Below are 6233 nucleotides of genomic sequence, written 5' to 3'. Positions count from 1 at the left end.
GAGTCTGCTCAGAGCTGAAAGTGGGTCAGGGCTGATTGACAGCTCCTGAGGTCATAGAAGGGGTAACTCAGGCCCTGCATGGAATTTTCCACTCTCAATCAAACTGAGTTCATGCATTGGCAGCACCTATACTTAAAATTTTGCTTCAACACCAGCCACTTGCCAGCTGGCCCGGCATCTGGGGAGGTCCTTGCCACCGAGCCCGGGCTGCTCACAGCAGGCAATAGGAAGTCTGCCAGCAACTGCACCAGGGTCTGCAGAGCCCCAGCCTGACTCATTGCTGGTGGCAGACGCATGCACACTTCAGGGCAGATGGCAGGAAAGGGGCCTGGGCTTTGCTGCCACAAGGACCAGGCACCTCATGGCTCCCCTGCCATCCACCCCTGGCACATCAACATCTTCCAAGTAGAGGTTACAGGTGTTATTGGCACTCTGCCCAAAACCATTGCTGACCCCTAGGTTACAATTATACAGAATCTAAAATCTAAAGTGGTGCCACCAATTTAGCCAAGCTTTGTACTTGTCCTTCAACATACAATTTGTTGACTAATTCAATGAGAACTCAAGAGATCCATTATTCAGTTATAGATTTTCTGTCACTAAGTTACAAACTCAGGGGCCTGAACAGAAAATTGTCTCGTAAGAGGCTTTTTACTTTAATCACAGCTTCCCATATCCAACTGGGTATGCTCAGCTGCACAAAAGGAAAAATAAGAAAAGCAACCAAGCAAGCAAACAAAAAGAAAAAAAACCCACCTAAGTCTATGACACAATGACACTGAAGACTCTCACTAGGATGTACTTCTTACCACTGAGTCTTAATTTAACCGCATGATGTGACAGTATAAATCAGCAGGATATAGAACAGGAAGTGTTCTTGATGAGACATAAAATATAAGTCTTGCAATTCTTTAATATCTTGTGGGAATTTCAAAAAAGGGTGAGAAATATTAACTGCCATACCCTAAACAAAATTCTAATTGGGTACTTACAATTTCATCTAGGTTAGGGAAATGTATACATACCTTAAGGATACTTTCTTAGAGTAACACAATGTACAGAAGCAACCTACATAATGCACTACTAATTTGGGAAAAAAGATGGGATTACTAATCTGTTTTTCTTGAACTCATTGCTGTGCAGAATTATCACTAGTGCTTAACCGTTAAAACTCCTTTTTAGTTCTACAGTACACACATTCTTGGCGTTTCATGTGACATCTATTAGAAGGAGGTCATTTCAATGTAGATGGTGGATCTGGCAGACAAGAGGAAGCATTAGAGAGCATAAAAGATAATTCATGGGGAAATGACTCTTATTTTACACATACGTGACTGGCCAGGATGGTGGTTTTTTTTATTTTGTCATGTTCTGAACACATTTTCTGTATGTGATGACAATGAGGCAGTTATAGTAGATGGAGAGTGTGTTAAATGAGGTGACAATGGAGGCTACAGGAAAAGGGGTTATCAGCTAGGACACACAGCATTGCTATGGTTGGATGCTAAGGACACTATATTTGGCCTGACAGGCATTTCACTGTATTACAGGTTTGCCAACTACAATACATCTAATGCAATAATTGTGCAATGGATAGTTCTGTCATGCATTCCTACAGATCAGCTGAGATGTTGCAATACTACAAGCATTTTCATTTCTGCCTTCTGGCAGCTAAAGTCTACTGTAGCACCTGTTAAGGAGGCAGCGACAGCATCCCGTCTCTGCTCTCCCAGCTGGATTAGGAGCAAAAACAATTATTTGGGAGAGAGAACCTTGTACTGGTATCAGTACAAGCCCCAGGCTCTCCCTATTTCTGTTTCTCTGTAGCTAGCCACACTAGTTCTTCCAGAAGAGCCTGCCCCCTTGCCCAGATGTCTCAGCACCCACATACCACACATGAACCCAGGGCCTACCTACAACCTCAGCAACCACCAACCCCTGGAGTTCCTTGCTCTTGGGACATCCCACTGCAGCAGAAATAGCCCACGCAATTACGCTCTGGCTTGCCAAACCCTACTCCTCCCCCACCGTGAACATCATAGCTGCCAAATTGCTTTGAGTTTCGTGCCTTAGGTCTGCTACTGGCCAGGGTGGGATAAGTAACAGCAAGCTGAAGCTTCAAGTTGCTAAAATGTTCATTAGTTCATCAAACAATTTGCATGAAATGTAATCTAGAGCAGAACAAAACTCAGCCATGCATTTAATGAAGAGGTAAATGGGAAGTGAGGGAGTGACACAGAAAAGACAATGTAGTGAACACTGTACACTTTCGTTTAACAGTTGCTAGAAATGTTCACCTTCCTTCATGCTTGCCAGCAGGAAACTAGACCATGTAATTGTACTGGAAACCTGCCTGCATTGAACAGAGTGGGACATGACAACACACTGGGCAAAAGGCACTATAGTACTTGAACAGCCCTTTTGATTTTAATATTTTTTTTTAAATGGGACACAAATGTCAGCCAAACACACTTTTACAGTGGTTTTCTGGGGGTCTGTGAAAGATGACTATGATCAATCAGAAGCATGTGAATACCCACACTTACAATTCAAAGGGGTCTGCAAATGAAGAAAAGTTGAAAACCACTGGTCTAAAGTACTGGCCCATTATCAATGACTAGCATTTGCATCAAGTCTATACCCTCTCTCCACCAGTAACTCTCAAGTACTGCTTTAAAAAAGGGAAAGGGTCTCCTCTCCTCCTATGCTCATCATCCCCCTATATTCTTTATTTTGGTGGGAACTTTGCTCTAGCTCCCTTAGCCCCTCACTGGCCAGCTGGCTCCTGTGAACCCTTCCTGTCCTATTAATCCAGAAAGAAAGAAAACAACTTACGATTTTGCTGACTGAGCTGCACCATCTCTATACCCTCATATCTTTTGGGAAATTCAGCTTAGGGTTGAGAAGCAAGGGTTTGGCGAAGGGTATTAACCTCCGCTTTTTCGTTGTTTCATGTAAGGACATTTAGCTCATAACTAGAATGAGTTATTACTTGATTATTCCACCCTTGAAACTACCAACTCCCCCATTTTAATACTGAACCTAATCATGTTGCAGCCAACACTTGAAATCCAGCTACAGTGTCATGTTTCTCTTTACCCTGACCAAAGAATGGTGCATGGTTAAAGCAGGAAAAAGAGCAACAACTGTATGTGCCACTCTGCTACTGCCTCATGGTGTGACCTCTGATGTGTTACTTAATCTGCACACATTAAATTTTCCTGATCAAGAAAAAAGTGAATATTACAGGTTACCTATTGGATCTTAGTTTGCTGATTAAATCTTCATTTTGGGGGGCTTAGTCTTTATAAAAATAACCTGAGGTTCTTAAATGAATATTGATAAAGAGGTTCAAAACACAACTGTTACTTTGAGAATCTCAGAGGCTATTTGTATGTAATTGAAAAGTGACTGTTTCATCTCCATAAAAATGGATTTGTTTAGAAAGTTACTTTTGTTGGCAAAACATTAAATAGTTGGAAAAGACACTAATGTTTTCCCCTTAATTAGATGCTACTTAGCATTTAAGTGTTGCAATTTGTTTGCCTAGCCAAATCTCAGTCCTTTAGAAGAAAGGATAAAGATATAATAACCATTAAGTGAGTATGAAGAAACATTAGATAGCTAACACTTTTTTCCTTGATTCTCTCAGTTTAAGCAATGATAATAAGCATGTACGTAAAAGAGTGCAAGCAGTGATAGTGAACATTTATACCAAAGGCAGAACAACAATTTTGACAGAAGCACTCTTTACAGCTGCACACTATACATTTACTCTTGAAAGACGTTTGTATCAAGGGAATTGATCATTACATACTGCCTAATATATAATTATTATTAATTTATATAAACATTATATTAAAGGATGTAAGCAAGAGTGCTGGAGGTAGAATATCACTAATAACAGTGTTCTGTTTTGAGGGAAGAAAAAGAAGAACCAGGTTGGCAGAAGACAAGACTTCTATATATTGGAGACATCTATTTTCCTTATCCTCCCTGAATTCCCAAAGTCTTGCTGCTGAAGTTATAATAGCAGGAATAATAATCCTGCAAAGACGTACAATGATAACTAAGCCTTCCCAATTCTTTTGGAGATGGACAATAGGTTTAAAGGTTCATAGAAGTATAGAAAAACAGGACAGGAAGGGACCTCAGGAGATCATCTCATTGAAGCAGATTAAAGGATTATTTTGGAGCATCTTTCAAAAAAGTGTGTATTATTCACACGAAAAAGGAATTCACAGCATTACAACCCAAAAATACATTGCTTTTGTTCCTTTTCGATCAGACAAGGCAAAATGCCATCTATTTTATATATATATTTTACAATATTATATATTTTACAATAAATATATTTTACAAAATGCCATCTATTTTTTTTTATATATATATTACAATAGTTTGGTTGATATGTTGTCTACTGTGAACAAACAGAATTGAAGCAAAGTACAGGAAAGCAGCAAAAATTAATTATTACACAATAAAAAATGCTGTCCTAAAGCAGTAGCACTGATGGCAATTGCATCTCCTGCACCTTTACTATTCGCAACTGATTCTCTGTACATCCCTTATATTTCACACACACATGGAATTGCAGCTGGTTACTAGGGCTGTGCAAAGCTTGTACTTAATATTTGATCTGACAGATATTTGACATATTCTACCTTGAAAAGTGAAAGTCGACTTGAATAGCAGCTGGTTGAATAACTGTCGAATCGAATACCGGAAGTTGAATATTAACAGCGCGAGTCAAATATGTGACAAGCCTATACTAGATTCCCTGGGGCGGGGGGGAGAAAGGAAAGTAAGGGAAGGGAGGGGGAGAGGGGGAAGGAGTGCTTTCATGACTGACAGGTCAGGTATATACCAAGGGACCAGTTGTCTCTCAGGAAGGGGGGGTGCCCAGGGCTCCCACAGGGGGGATTAAGGTGTCTCTTCACTAATGCAAGAAGCATGGGGAACGAGCAGAAGGAGCTTGCTCTCCTGCTTGCAAGAAGTAAAATTGACCTGGTTGGCCTAGTGGAGACATGGTGGGATGAACCATTTGACTGGGCAGTAGACAAGAGGGCTACAGGTTGTTTAGAAGAGATAGGAAGGGGAAAAAAGGTGGGGGGGTTGCAGCAGGGAACAGTATACCAGTTCTACCTTCCAAATGGGACCAGAGGAAGGCTTAACTGAGACCCTGTGGGTCAAACTTCAAGGAGGGCGGGGGGACAGGGATCTGGTAGGGGTTTACTACAGGCCACCACATCAGGAAGAAAAGCTAAAATGGATCTGAAATTTTCCAGGCAGCTGGGGGAGGCTGTGCATGCAAAGGATGTTGTGGTCATGGGTGATATGAATTACCCTGACATTAACTGGGAGGAGCAGTCGGCCAGGTCTAGTCACTCACGAAGGTTCCTGATGTGTGTACAGGACCTACACCTCGTGCAGGAAGTACTTGCCCCCACCAGGGAAAATGCCATACTGGATCTGGTGTTAGCCTCTGGGGACAACCTGGTGGGGGAGCTGTTAGTACAAGGGAGGCTAAGGGCCAGCCATCATGAAACGATCCAGTGTGATATTCAGAGAAAGGTGGGGAGGTTAACTAGCACAGAGCAAATGCTTGACTTTAGGAAAGTGAACTTCGATGTGCTCAGGGCAGTAAGTCAGGGAGGCACTCGGAGCCCAGGGGGTAGCTAGTATGGGGGTTCAGAAAAGGTGGTCCTTCCTCAAGGAAGCTCTCCTTGGGGTGCAACAGGATACAATTCCTCTGCGCAGGAAGGCAGGAAAAGGGTCCAAGAAACCTTCATGGCTGAGCACGGATATCCAGGCTGGCCTGAAGGCAAAGAAAAAAGCGTATTGGCGGTCGAAGCAGGGGGCAGGGACAAAGGAGTGCACCTCCCTGACCCAAGCTTGTAGGAATTTGGTAAGGAAGGCTAAAGCAGCACTGGAGGTTAGATTAGCTTCTGGGATTAAGGATAACAAAAAGTCCTTCTTCAACTATATAGGTAGCAAGAAGAAGTCTCTGGGTAACATTGGACCCCTACGAAGCAGGGCAGGGCAGTTGGTGACGGACGCGCAAGAGAAGGCAGAACTCTTCAACAAGTTCTTTGCCTCCGTGTTCCTGTCAACTGACAATGGGGTGCTCTCGGGTGACAGTGTAGAGAGGCCCGGGAAGGATGCCAGTCCCCCCACTGTTAGTTCAGACCTAGTTAAGGATTACCTGGAGGACTTGGATGTGTCCAAGTTGG

At 42.6% G+C, this 6233-nt stretch overlaps 1 protein-coding gene across 1 annotated transcript in view; it reads right to left on the bottom strand.

The window, feature by feature from the left end:
• MGAT5 (mannosyl (alpha-1,6-)-glycoprotein beta-1,6-N-acetyl-glucosaminyltransferase) overlaps positions 1 to 6233 on the bottom strand; it is a 149988-nt gene that overhangs the window by 120813 nt on the left and 22942 nt on the right. The window lies entirely within an intron of this gene.

This window comes from Crocodylus porosus, unplaced genomic scaffold, assembly GCF_001723895.1.
Source record: "Crocodylus porosus isolate Cpor-Errol unplaced genomic scaffold, CroPor_comp1, whole genome shotgun sequence".
Taxonomy (NCBI): domain Eukaryota; kingdom Metazoa; phylum Chordata; order Crocodylia; family Crocodylidae; genus Crocodylus; species Crocodylus porosus.
This window is presented reverse-complemented; position numbering and strand designations above follow the sequence as displayed.